The sequence below is a fragment of the Ursus arctos genome, unplaced genomic scaffold (genome assembly GCF_023065955.2).
Source record: "Ursus arctos isolate Adak ecotype North America unplaced genomic scaffold, UrsArc2.0 scaffold_1, whole genome shotgun sequence".
Taxonomy (NCBI): domain Eukaryota; kingdom Metazoa; phylum Chordata; class Mammalia; order Carnivora; family Ursidae; genus Ursus; species Ursus arctos.
The window spans coordinates 95953708-95967419 of NW_026622763.1; the positions used below are offsets into that span (position 1 = coordinate 95953708).

Genomic DNA, 13712 nt, shown 5'->3' on the forward strand with positions numbered 1-13712 from the left:
CTCTCCCTCTGCTGCCCCCATCATGTGTTCTTTCTCTCTTAAAAAAAAAAAATTCTAGTTGGTTAACAAAGAGTTCATTTCTGTTGGCAACGTGAGGCTCAGACCTTAACTTCAGTATCCCATGAGTACTAAGGCTAGCCACTTGGGAAAGAATGATGAGACTCTAATTTGATACCCACCCCACACTGTTGTAAATGTCTTTCCTCTCTCTCTCTCCACTTTTAGGAGTTAGAGATCAACAACGTCTACTTGCTTCTTTTCATTCAGGCAAGATTTATCCAGAGAGAAATTTTTCAAAAGAAGACATATCAATTCCTCTCTTTTCCCTCTTGTTATTCCAACGCCCATGTTTGTGCCCGGCTCTTCTGCAGTGGAGTATAATGATTGGAAGCTGCCTTCTAACTAAAGTGCAAAGGACATGTTCTTGAGCATGAGAGAGGAAAATGGTGACTGACGTGGTCAGAGATGCTCCTAGAAATCTTTTAGCATTTTTATTGGCTAGCTCATATTTTCAGAGGTTTGTAACTTGATAGCCAAATAATTCATAAGCTCAGGGCGCCTGGTGGCTCAGTCAGTTAAGCATCTGCCTTTGGCTCAGGTCATAATCCCGGGATCCTGGGATCAAGCCCTGAGTCAGGGCTTCTCCTTCTGCCTCTTCCCTCCCCAGCTTGTGCTCTCTCTCTCGCAGGTAAATAAATAAAATCTTAAAAAATTAATTCATAGGCTCTGTAACATGTTTAAAGAAGGTGGAAGATCTCTTAGGCATTATTTCAGTGGCTGAAAATAGGCAGAAACATTTTTGGTAAATCAAGGATGCAGGCAATCTTTCAAATTTAATACCATGAGAGTGAAATAAATGTCAGTAAACAAAAATTCATTGAATGTGGATGACTTTCAGAACTGATAAACAGACGCCATGGACAATAGATACAAAAGGATAGAACATGGCAATTACATAATTTTAGTGCTTATCTGCTGGTCCTAGATGAGTATCTGTATGAATAAATATACATCTATATATAGAAAATCCATAACTCCCGATGGCCAGACTTACCTTTTTTTTTGACGTTACGACGGCAAGAAAACAATACACATTCAGTAGGAAGTGTAATTCAGGTTTTGAATTTTGATCTTTGATATGGGGTGTGGTACTCTCTCGTGATGCCGCCAGTCCCCGTCCCACTCGGCCCCATGACCACAACGCTCAGCAGCTGATACACTAACAGCCATCCTGTACCCACACCGCCAGTCTGCTTTTCACTTTTAATACTTGCTCAGCACATGACATGAGATACGCAACACTCTATTATAAAGTACGCTTTGTGTTAGATGATTTTGCCCAACTGTAGGCTAATGGAAGTGTTCTGAGCACCTTAAGGTTGGCTAGGCTAAGTGACGATGTCTGCTAGGTTAGCTATATTACATGCATTTTCTACTTAGGATGGTTTCAATTTAGGATGGGTTTATCTGGCCTTAACTTCATCGTTGGTTCAAGAAGTTCTGTGTATGTGTTTATGTCTCCTACCTTCAGGTCACCGTGAAGCCTAATTATAGATTTTAAAAATATGCTCAGATTTTTGGATACATGACTGCACAATGTATTAGGCTGAACGAAAATACACGCTTTTTCAAATCTGCTATGGGATTAGAGGTTGAGGGAGAATAGAACATAAAGCTCTTTGTTCGTAAATTAGGTGTGAGCCTTCGAAGGCTACCAAAGCATTTTGTGAATCAAAATCAAGGACTCTGAGGGGCTTTAAATAGCTTTTTAAAGTTTCTAGACGGAGGAGCAGAGAATGGGAGAATTTGGCTTTTGCCATGAGATTTCTAGAGAATGTCTGAACGCCAACTGACAGTGGTAATTTTAGTAAGTTTACAGGACAGTCTTTTTAGCACTGATGAAGATTAGATATTAAACGGATTGCAGAAAATTAAAAACAGTGATTGAAAGCCTGCATAATAGTCTTTCTTCCTGTTATTTTAAGTATGAATGTATAAAAACCTGCCCGAAGTCACCGGTAGAGGAAAAGTGGGATGAATGTAATAGATCATATTGCGGTCTGCCCGGACATTGCTTTTTTTTCTTTTTTTTAATTTATTTATTTGAAAGAGACAGAAAGAGGGAGAAGTGGACTCCCTGTTGAGCCAGAGCCTGTTGTGGGACACTTTCCCAGGACCTTGAGATCATGACCTGAATGAAGGCAGTCTCTTAACCGACTGAGCCACCCAGGCACCCGGCCTAGACACTTCTGTATTCCTTTTTTACTAGTTTTGAATCCACTTCTTTGTCATTGTGCTTGTTCCCCAACAGTCTATGATTCTTTCAGAGGTCTGCCTTTGGGCTACTGGACGCCCTTGACTGTGCACAGAATTCCTACTCTCTGGGGGCTGCACACGTGACTGACAGGTGCAGGAGTATGGAAGTCCCCATTCCTTGCTTCAGCTGGGAACTGCTCAGAGCAAGGCAGCAGGGTCAGGCTGATGCCACTGTCTCTGGCCTCTGCCTGGGATTGTACCTGGTTGGGCTTCCTCCTTTCTCTTTACCGCATTCCCTACATCCTCAATCAATTCCTTGCACATGAATCCTTGTTTCGAGGCCAGCTTCTGGGAACTTGAGTGGAGACCACGAAGGAACAAAGAGAAGGAGATGAGCTGATGTACAAAGTCACATGGTTTCTTGGAGTCTGCTTGCTTTGGACGTTTGCTAACATTTTATTAAGTCATCATATGACCACAGCGAAGGAAATCATTTCAAAAGGAAATCACAGTTCAGTGGCTCTGCTCCTTATCTATGGCTCTCCTTGTCGTTACTGGGAACTTTACATATATTATTGTTAATAAACATAGTGGAGACATGCAGCTATTTTAGTATCAAATGAAAGAAACATTATTTAACCTGGCCAAAAAGAGAATATCTATCTGCCCACGTATCTGAAAAGTCAAGCAGTAGCATTTCATGGACAGCGAAATCCAGACGCTAAACATCATCAATTATGTCTCTCTCAGTTCCTGGTTCTGTTTTTCTTCACGTTCGCTTTATCCTTGGGCAGGTTCTCCCTTGTGGTGACAGAGGTGGCATCATGCCAGCTTAGCGCCTTCTGGAAAAACAGCTCATCTTTCCCACTTCTAATCTACCACTCTAAGAAAGATGCTCTTGGCGACGTGTTGGGTCACCGGTCCACCCCTGTATCTGCAGCTGTGGCCTGGAAAATGGAGTACACCTGTTGGCTCATTCGAATCACACGTTCACTTGTAGAGCCTGGGGGCTGGCAGGGGATGGGGTCAGCTCATCGCATCATGTGGCCTACGAGTTGGGGAAAAGACAGTTCCCTTGAAGACTACTGGGAGCTGACTTTTGGAGTGGGGCTGGATGTCGGCCAGGCTACAACACCAACTGTCTCCTGCCAGATGGGCAAATCTAATGGGCTTTAGAATCTGTTTTTTGGGACTAGAGGACAGTAAAATGTGCTTTACTACACAGAATCAAATTCAATCCTTTCTATAAACATTAAAAATTATAAAGGATTTACAAAGGTGGGGTAAGATTATAAGTTCTCTTTCTCAGGTCTGTGACTAAGGGACTACAAAGGGAGATAAATCATACCGAATTTTCTTTATTTTACCAGATACTCCAATCTGATTTTGAAGGAATTTGGAGATTATTTCTTTAAGTCTTGCAAAACGTCAGGCTCTGACCATATGCTGATGACCCTTGCTGGAAGTTTCCATAAGTTCTTGAAAAACCTGGGTGCTTTACACAGTTGCCTGTCCCTGCCATGCCAGCCAAGGAATGCCGTCTTCTGAGAGCTTTCAGACTTTTGCAACAAGTTACTGGAGAGTTCATGGCAGAGCGAGTACCTTAGCTCTCACTTACTCTCCTTGATAAGAGTTTAATTTTCAGCAGATAATCTGCAGAGTAGATAATTTGCTGGGAGATAATGAGAGTAGACACTGTTACTGGGAGAATTGCTCTTGCACGAATCGACTTACTTTTTAATAGTGGGTCTTTCCTTTTATGGAGTGCTACATTATGGGAGGACATGGAGAATTTAATTAAGTTAAACAATAAACTCTTTAAATTACTTTTAATTTCCAAGAGATTCAACAATTCTATTAGTCGAGGTATAAATGAGTAAATAAAACCTTGGAACAATCAGAAAACGCTTGTACAAAAGGCAAAAGATTAGAACAGACTCCGTACCCTGGAGCATAAGTGATATAATTAAATGCAACATTAAAAAAGAGCAGTTGTCTTCTACAGCGAAGGAAAGCACCAAGGCAGTGGCCCGGTTTCCACAAAACTTTCAGACCCTGAGTGCCTTAGCCGGATTTGCATAATTGTTCTATCTCTTACACCCTGTAAAATTCAGAAATCATACCAGATCATTTCTCTTCCTAGCATATAAAAACATTTGGAAAAGGCCAATTCTCTTTTTAAAATGATATTTATATGTCACAGCCCAGAGTGAAGGTAGAAAGGAGACACACACTCCCAGTGTTGTGGGAGACACTGGAATATAATAATAGTTAATGGCTATCATTTATTAGGGCTTATAAATGCCCGACGGTGTGCTAAACACATGACCCGCATTTTCCTCCTTGAAATCGGTGCAACCTTGAGAGATGGATATTTGTGTCCCTCGAAAATTCTTACGTGGAAGTCCTAACCTACAGTACCTGAGATTGTGATCGTATTTGGAAATAGGTCATTGCAGATGTCATTAATTAAGATGAGGTCATACTGGAGTAGGGTGGGTCCCTACTCCAATATGACTAGTATGCTTATAAAAAGGGGATCTTGAGAAGCCGACACCCACGTAGGGAGACGGAGATGAAGGCAGAGCTCCCTAAGCCAAGGAATGTCAAAGCTTGCCGGCAAACCACCAGGAGCTAGGAGACAGGCGTGGAGCTGACTTTCCCTCACAGCCCTCAGAAGCAACGAAGCTTTCCAACACCTTGATCAGGACCTGCAGCCCCCAGATCTGCGAGGCAATAAATCCCTCTCACTAAGCCAGCCCGTGTGTGGTGTTTTTTACAGCAGCCCTAACGAACTAAGTCAGTATATTAGACTCCCCATTTTATAGATGAAGATTCTGGGGCTCAGAGGGATAAACGTGCCCAAACAGCCGTTGAGAGGCAGAGCTGGGGCTGGGTCTAGGTCATTCCAATACTGTGTTTTGGAACTCTTCCAGTGTATTCAAAAACTGGTCCCAGGGCTACTTGCGATGCTGGTTTAAAGTGTAGATTTGGGGTTTTACCCCAGACTTGCTGAATATGAAACTGGGGGAAGTGGGGCAAGAAACTGAACTCTAAATAAACACCCTTATTACTTATTTTGCTTCTGAAATTAGAGTCCTCCAACCTTCTCACTATGATCTATTGAAGATGGGATGATTGAAGTACCAGGGGATGCTGATTTGTTTGTCAATTACATGTTGGGCAAGTTTTTACCTGGACTTAAGATTCAGTTTTTTTAAAATTTAATTTAATTTTTAATTTTTTTGTTCATTATTTTTTTATTATGTTCAATTAAATGAGGACAATACAATGTTTACTCTCTTACCTCCCAAGTTCAAATCAAGTCCCTTGAAAAGGAAAGTTGTAGAATTATCCAAGGTTTTAGAAAGGCAGGCTAATGTTACAGGGTATCTTTATTCAGGTCATTTGAGTGAGGGAGGGATATGGAGGAAGATGTCACTTCAGTGCAAATCCTCCTCATTCGTCTTAAAAAAGCCAATGCTTGTATGGTGACTAACATAATATAATTAAAAAAAACATTAAAAAAAAAGCCAGTGCTGAGTTATCAATGGTATACTCTAGAAAGATCGCCTTCTGTTTAACCACAGTCAATGCTCTGCCTCACCGTGTGGTGAGAGATTCCTCTTCTTCTGTTGCATACCATCGTTCACTGCGCTTCTAGGCAAGTTTGCTCAGATTGTCTGAGCTTAAGGTCAACCTGGAAAAGCAGAGGGTCATTTGCTTGATTCCATTGTTATTTACTCCTTTAGACATAGAATAATTAATGTGGGTTTTTGTTGTTATTGTTGTTGTTATTGTTGTTGTTGTTGTTGTTGAGATGAATGCACTTTCTCTTTGCATAGAGAAGGAGGATGGGCCAAGGCCATCCACCAGTAGTGGGTCGCCACTACTCATTGATGTGGATTCTGCCATATTGTTGCAGGCACTGCAGACTGTGAGGTGCTGTTGTATTATTATTTCCGTCCTATAGAGTCTCAGGATCCTTCCTTACCCAGAATCATTGACACAAGCAGGCTGGCTGTATCAGTTCATTACTGCTGTCTAACAAAACACCCCAAAACGTAGTGGCTTAAAAGCAATGATTTGTCATTTTTTGTTTCTAAGGGTTGGCTGTGCAGGTCCTCTCTTGGTTTTGCCTGGGCTCCTTCATGCAATGGCATTTAGCTAGAAGGGAATGGGCTCAAATTCTAAGACGGCTTTACACCTGGCGGTTGGTGCTGGCCCTGGTCTGTGGTGCCTTGGTTCTCCTCTGGGGTCTCTCATCCTGCACGAAGCTAGACTGGCTTCCTCATATGGCAATTTCAGGAGAGTTTTCCAAGAAGCCAAATGTGGAAACTGCAAGGCCTTTTGAGGTCAGGGGCTGGGACTTGCATAAAATGACCTTCAGCAAATTCCTTTGGTTAAAGCAAGTCACAAGACCAGCTCAAGATCAGGAAGTGGAAAACTAGACTTCGATTCTGGGAGGGAGAATCAGTGCAGGATGGGAGGAATTTCTGGCCTTTAAACGGTCTACCACAATGGCAATCTAAGAGGTCGCCATTATTGTTTAGGTAGCTTGGGTATTTTAATACCAAAGACCATCGCTAGAACTGTGTGAACGGTCTACTTGGAACAACAACAAAATTCAAATCTCGGTGGAATCTACTTTTAGCGATAATTAGTGAAGCTTCTTCACAGAGCAAGTTAAAGAGCGTTCACAGATTATCGTATTGGAAGGACATGTTGCCTCTCACCTTTAAGCAAAGGTGAAAGATAAAAAGTGTACTTTCTGTTGCAGACTCTTCACACCTGATGTGGACGAGGACAGTTCTACTCAATACGTGGTCTATGTACTAGAAGCATCGGCATCCCCTGGGAAACTGTTAGACGCATACATTTTCAGGCTCTACCCAAGACCAGCTGCATCAGAATCTCTAGGGCGGGGCCCAGGAATCTGTGCTTTAACCAACTCTTCAAGTGATTCTGACACAGCTTACACCTGAGAAGTGCTGATCTAAGATTGGACCCCTCTTGGATTAAAGCACTAGGTTAGTGATACTTTTCTCAAATCTGTCCCTTTCTCCATATATTTAGAGTTAATCCCATGACCTGTAAGATTAAATTAATTTAACAAAATCATCTAGTTGGTTTCTTGAAAAGCTTGAATCCAAGGAACAATTGGAAATTATTATTAATTAATTAACTAATTAATTAATTAGTATTTTTCTGCTTCTATATACTTAGGAAATTGATACCAGAGATGGCATATTGTTTGGACTGATTTGGGCTGAGACGCATTGAACAGGATTGTTCCAGGAGGGCCCCTTAAGAACAGCCGAGGGCATTGAGCTTCGGGAACATACGCAGAGCTCATTTTGCTTAAAGGCAAAACAAATAGAACCTGGCAAAGCCCCGCCAAATAGCATTACACTTTCGAAAGGAACTTAAATGGCAGACAGCTGTTTGTATTCATTTTATAAAGGAGGGATTTCGGCTTACTCAGAAAAGTAAACATGGTATTATTATTCAGAGTCTGTGCTTTTCCTTTGAAGTTATGAAGAGTTCACTTACTGAAGTGGGAGAAGCTCATCACGGCCAATAATGTTTCTAGAAAAAGCACTGTAAAAAGAGATGGTGATAAATCACATTAACAGCAATAGACATTTTATTACATTCTTTCTAAAAAATTTATTTTATTTTTATTTTCATTTTCTTATTGAGGCATAATTGACTTACATTTTATTAGTTTCAAATGTATGATATAATAATTCGGTATTTGTATATATTGCAAAATGACCACCACAATAAGTCTAGTTAACATTCATCATAGTACATAGTTACAAAGGGATAAAGAAAGGGGGGGTAATCAGATGGGGAATGAAGCATGAGAGACTATGGACTCTGAGAAACAAACTGAGGGCTTCAGAGGGGAGGGGGGTGGGGGAATGGGATAGACTGGTGATGGGTAGTAAGGAGGGCACGTATTGCATGGTGCACTGGGTGTTATACGCAACTAATGAATCATCGAACTTTACATCAGAAACCAGGGATGTATTGTATGGTGACTAACATAATATAATAAAAAAACATTAAAAAAAAGAATTCTTAAAAAATCTGAACATTTTTGAAAGGATTTTTTGTTAATTAAGGGAGGAGTTATCCCCATTTTAAACAAGGCATTTTTCTCAGATTTATACTTAGTTTCTCAGGAATCGTGGTAAGTTCCTATGACGTTCATGGTAAGTTTCAGCCCCAACATTACCATGACCTCATTAGTGTTCAGTCATCATCCAATTATTCGCAGGCTGCCTCTACTTAAACTTGGGATCCCTGAGAATTCCACCAGAGAGCGTAGAGTTAACGTTCATTCAGTTATCCAGTAGCGTTTGACAGTAATTTTTGATTATGACAAAGCAGAGGGCTGAAATGGTAGATTTTGTGATAAACTGGAAAACCTTGCCTCCAGATTTGCAGCTCCTCTCAAGAGGTGAGATTGATTTGCCCTCCCCTTGATTCTGGGCTGGCCTTGAGACTTGCCTTGACCAGTAGAATGTAGCAGAAGTGATACAGTGTGAGTCTGATGCCTAAATCTCAGCTTCCTCTGTGCTCTCTCAGAATATCGCCCTGGGACCACCATCTGGGGAAGCAGTTCTCTCCCTGCTGGAGGACAAGAGGCCACAGGGAGGGGAAGTCAGGCACCCCAGTGGACAGCTACACCAACCGCTTGCCTCGAGTGAAGTCATCTTGGATCTTCTAGCCCAGACAGCCTTTCAGCTGAGTGCAGAGCATGAAAAAGCCCTGGCAAAACACTAGAAGAACCACCATGCTTTGGGGCACCTGGGAGGCGCAGTGGGTTAAGCGTCTGACTCTTGATTTCAGCTCAGGTTGTGATCTCAGGGTCCTGGGATCAAGCCCTGTGTCAGGCTCCGCACACAGCAGGGAGTCTGCCTAAGATTCTGTCTTTTCCTCTCCCTCTGTCCCTCCCCCAGCTTGCATGCTCTCTCTCTCTCTAAAATAAATAAATCTTAAAAAAAAAAGAACCACACAGCCATCTCACAGTATTGTGAAAAGTAACACATTACTGCTATTTTAAGCCACACAATTTTGGGATGGCTTATTAATCAGTCACAGTTGACTTAGACATAAACTTGGATGCTACCAACACCTCTCCACTCTCCTTCCTACCAAAACATACCTGAGAGCAGACAACAACATTTGCTTTTCCTTTTCTGTCCAGATACCTTGGGAAGCTGGCATTTCCTTACCTTTCACAGAACTCTGCCTTTCTCTTTTCCCACCCAGTGTCCCAGGAGCATTTCCCTAGTCTTCCCTGAATGATTTATCCTGGGGACACTTCTCAAGTTTCCCTTCCATTGTATATCTTACCAACAGATTATCTTTGGATGTCAGGTTCAAAGGAAATTTGGATCAGGATTGCAATGGCCCTGGTTGTAATGATTTATGATGACTCATTCTTTCCTTGGATAATGATTTCTGCTTTCTCTCCTCTTCCTCAGCCTAGTTCTCTGGAGTTTTCCCTTGTTACCCTGTGTTGATTCCGGTGAGATTCAACTCCCTTCCTGGGAGTTAATGGAGGAAAAACTATAATGTTTTCAGATACCTTTGACCCCAAATGATTTCATTTCCAATGGCAAATGGTAAAGAAGACTCATGCTATTAGGAAAATGTGTGGTACCCCTATGTTCATTGCAGCTTTATTTATAATAGTCAAGATATGGAAACAACCTAGGTGTCCATCAATGGATAAATGGATAAAGAAGATGTGGTGCATATGCACAAGGAAACCTTACTCAGCCATAAAAAGAACAAAATTCTACCTTTTGCCACAACATGAATGGACCTTGAGGACATTATGCTAAGTGAGATAAATCAGACAGAGAAAGACAAATACCATATGATTTCACTCATATGTGGAATCTAAAAAACAGAACAAACGAATAAACAAAACAAAACTGATAGAGAACAGATTGGTGGTTGCCAGAGGTGTGGGGCTGGGTGTGGGGGTGGTGAAATGGATGAAAGAGGTCAAGAGATAGAAACTTCCAGTTATAAAATGAGTAAGTCCTAGCGGTGTAATATACAGCGTGCTGACTATAGTCAATAATGTTGTATTGCATATTTGAATTGCTAAGAGAGAACATTTTTAAAGTTTTTTATCACAAGAAAAAAACTTTGTAACTTTGTATGGGGACGGATGGCAATGGATAGTATCGCGGTGATCATTTTTCAGTGTATACAAGTATCAAATCATTATGTTGTACACCTGAAACTAACATAATGTCATGTATCAATTATACCTCAATGGGAGAGAGAGAAAGAGAGAACCCATTTTAATCCCTTAATGGGGGAGAAAATGTGTTCTATACGGCCCAGGGGAGAGGGAAACTGACCCAGTGTGGACATTGACACATTTTTCAAACTTGTCCGTAAAGATGTGTTTTAACTGTGGAAAGTTTCACTTTTCTGGGCATTTTTTTTTTCTTTTACCAGGCATTAGAACAAGGACCTCGTGTTTACTTTCGCAACACTAAAATTTCTGTGGCAATTGTAAACAGGCAAAAAAGAAGGAAGAACTGGGCAAAAGGAACATATTTTACTTATTATGGCTCAAAAGCTCATCTCGTCTTTCAAAAGAAAAACAGAAATACCTTCTCTATCACAATGGAAGTAAATTGGATTATTTTATCATTGCACTTCCCCATTATGAAACCAATCTATTCTGCATGTTTCATTTCCTTTTTAAATATCTAAAATGTTAGAAAGTCGGAATCAAGAGAGAGGCTGGAGATCATCCATCTCAGTCACCTCACTGAGGATGAGAGTGCAGGAGCCCCGGGAGGGTTAGCTCGCCTGCTTCGGCAGTAGAACTTCTGCCACCAGAGGCTGGGATCTGATTGCAACTAAATTCGACTGGGATCTCGGCTGGGGCTTCAATGTCCAAGATGGCCTCTTCTTCTCCAGGTCCCCTGTCTGTGTGGTGTCTCTTGCTTGGGTTGTCTAGCCCAAGCTTCTCTACAGCCTGGTGGCTGTTGGCTCCCAAGAAGGACCATTCCAAAAGATAGGCCCCCGTGTGCGAGCACTTATTGAACTTCTGTTTGCATCATCCTTGGCCAAAGCAAATCATCTCGAGGTGATGTGGAAGGGACTTACTACACGAGGACATGAACACCGGCGGATAAGGAGCCTTGAGGGCCACCAATGTAGCCTACTCTCTTGCACGCTCTGTTTCTTCTTTTTCTGTAGCGTCTGTCTCCTTGGAATAGTGCTTTATACTTGACTCCTTTATTTTATCTGCTGTCCATTGTCTGACTCTCTTCACTAGAATGTAAATTTCAGGAGGACACGGAACTTCATTTTGTTGAGTGTTTTGAATGAGTGCACATTTGAAAAGATTATAAAATAGGACTGAAAAAAATTCACTCACAACTTAGAACTTTCTCTATTAATACCTGAAAGTATATAAAAAATAATGGGTTAAATATTAGGCTAATCCTCCCTTTCAGAGGGTAAGAATCGTCTAGGGTGGAAATCACGCGCCTCTTATCCATTTAGTCTGTGTTGAACACTACTCTGTCCCAGGAACCAGAGACATGGTAAAGAACAAGGCAGACGCAGTGCCTGCCCTCATGGGGCTTAGGTACTAACGGGGAAGGCAGAGAAAAACAATCGAAGGGACCGAATGATTATCCATTAGCATAAATACTGCAAAGTAAACAAAGAAAGGACTGAGAATAATGGTGGGAGGTCACAGCAAACCTGACTGACAGAATGACATTTAAACCGTGCTCTGAAGGGTAAGAATAAATGAGCTACACAAAAAAGTGTGAGTGAAGACCACGGGGCGGAAGAACTTGGGGCTGTTAGCGTGGGAATGAAGCGTGCTGGCTGGAGTCTGTTCCAGTCCTGCCTCTGCCACTCACTAGTCCTGTAACCCTGACAGTGAGTTTCTTAGTCTCTTTGTGCCTCGCTTTCTTTATCTGCAAAATATGGGGATTCAAGACATTGAGAGCTGACAGAGGTGATATCACACACGGGACTTTGTAAGGCACAGCAAGGGATTTGGGGATTCCTCCCGTGTCCCCAAACATAACGAGGAGCCATTCGAGAGCTTTGAGAAGCTTTTCTATTTTTGAAGATGATTTTTTGCTGCTGTATAGAGAGGGACAGGAGGAGGCAAGTCTGGAACAAGCAGACCAGGTAGGAACGAGTCCAGGTAAGAGAAGAAGGCAAATGTGGACCTATGCTTGACTACACTCGCTGATCGCTGGGTGACCAAGGGTGGGAGAGAAAGGCGTCCCAAATGACCCTTAGGTTTTGGGCTTTAGCGACTGGGTGAGTAATGGTGACATTTACTGAGGTGACATTTACCTGGTTTGGGGATCACAGGGCCAGAAAATCTGGGTCTGGGCCCCCAGGACATCTGATGCTCTGACCTTACGGACAGGTTGCTCTCTAAAGTGTGGTAAGGACTCCAGCCATCTTTTGTTTCCCTGAGAAACAATGTAAGGACTGCCCTCACTCTCTTTGGTCTGGCCTGCTATCATGCCATCCAGACTGAAGAAGACCCAGAAACTTGGGGGCCACGTGAGCCACGGCCACAGCTCCATGGAGGCCTGGGTAATGCTGGTAGCATGCATCACCACAGGATCCACTTCAACAAATGTCACCCAGGTTACTTTGGAAAAGTTGGTAAGAAGCATCACCTCTTAGAGAGGAACCAGAGCTTCTGCCCGACTGTCCGCCTCGATAAACTGTGGACCTTGGTCATGAGCAGACATGGCGGAATGCTGCCCAAAACAAGACAGGAGCTGCTTCTATCACTGATGTGGTGCGATGGGTCTACTATAAATTCTTGGGCAAAGAAAAGCTCCCGGAACAGCCTGTCATTGCGAAGGCCAAATTTTTCAGTAGAAGAGCTGAGGAGAAGATTAAGGGTGTGTGTTTGTGTGTTGAGGGGTCAGGGGGACTGTGTCCTGGTAGCTTGATGGCGGTTCATTAAATGCTAACAAGTGCTTTTCTAAATGGATAGATAGATAGATAGATAGATAGATAGGTAGATAGATAGATAAACAAATAAATAAATAAAAATACTGCCCTCAACGGCCCTGGCATTGTTTAAGGAAGGGCTCTACAGATAGTAACTCTTCTTGTACTTAGAACAAGGTAGGTCCAATCATCGTTGCCATTTTACAGACAAGGAAAGGCACGTAGCAATAAAGGGAGCCCACGGCTCCACAGGCTACACACTTGACCACGAAATCACCCACCCCAGGATATGATGCTAAGCGAAGTGTGGGGAGCGGTTTTGGCTTCTTTATTAGTGAATCTTAAATTAAAATATAACACATGGACAAGAAAGTATAAACATCACACATGTGCCGCTGGGTGAGTTATCAAAGCAGGCATGGCAGTAAGCACCCCTTAGGTCAAGCAGTGGCTCATTATTGATACCC

At 42.3% G+C, this 13712-nt stretch overlaps 1 pseudogene; it reads left to right on the top strand.

Annotated features, from left to right (window-relative positions):
* The first annotated feature begins 12801 nt into the window (after positions 1 to 12801).
* Positions 12802 to 13258, top strand: LOC125281343 (60S ribosomal protein L27a-like; annotated as a pseudogene).
* Positions 13259 to 13712: the final 454 nt, after the last annotated feature.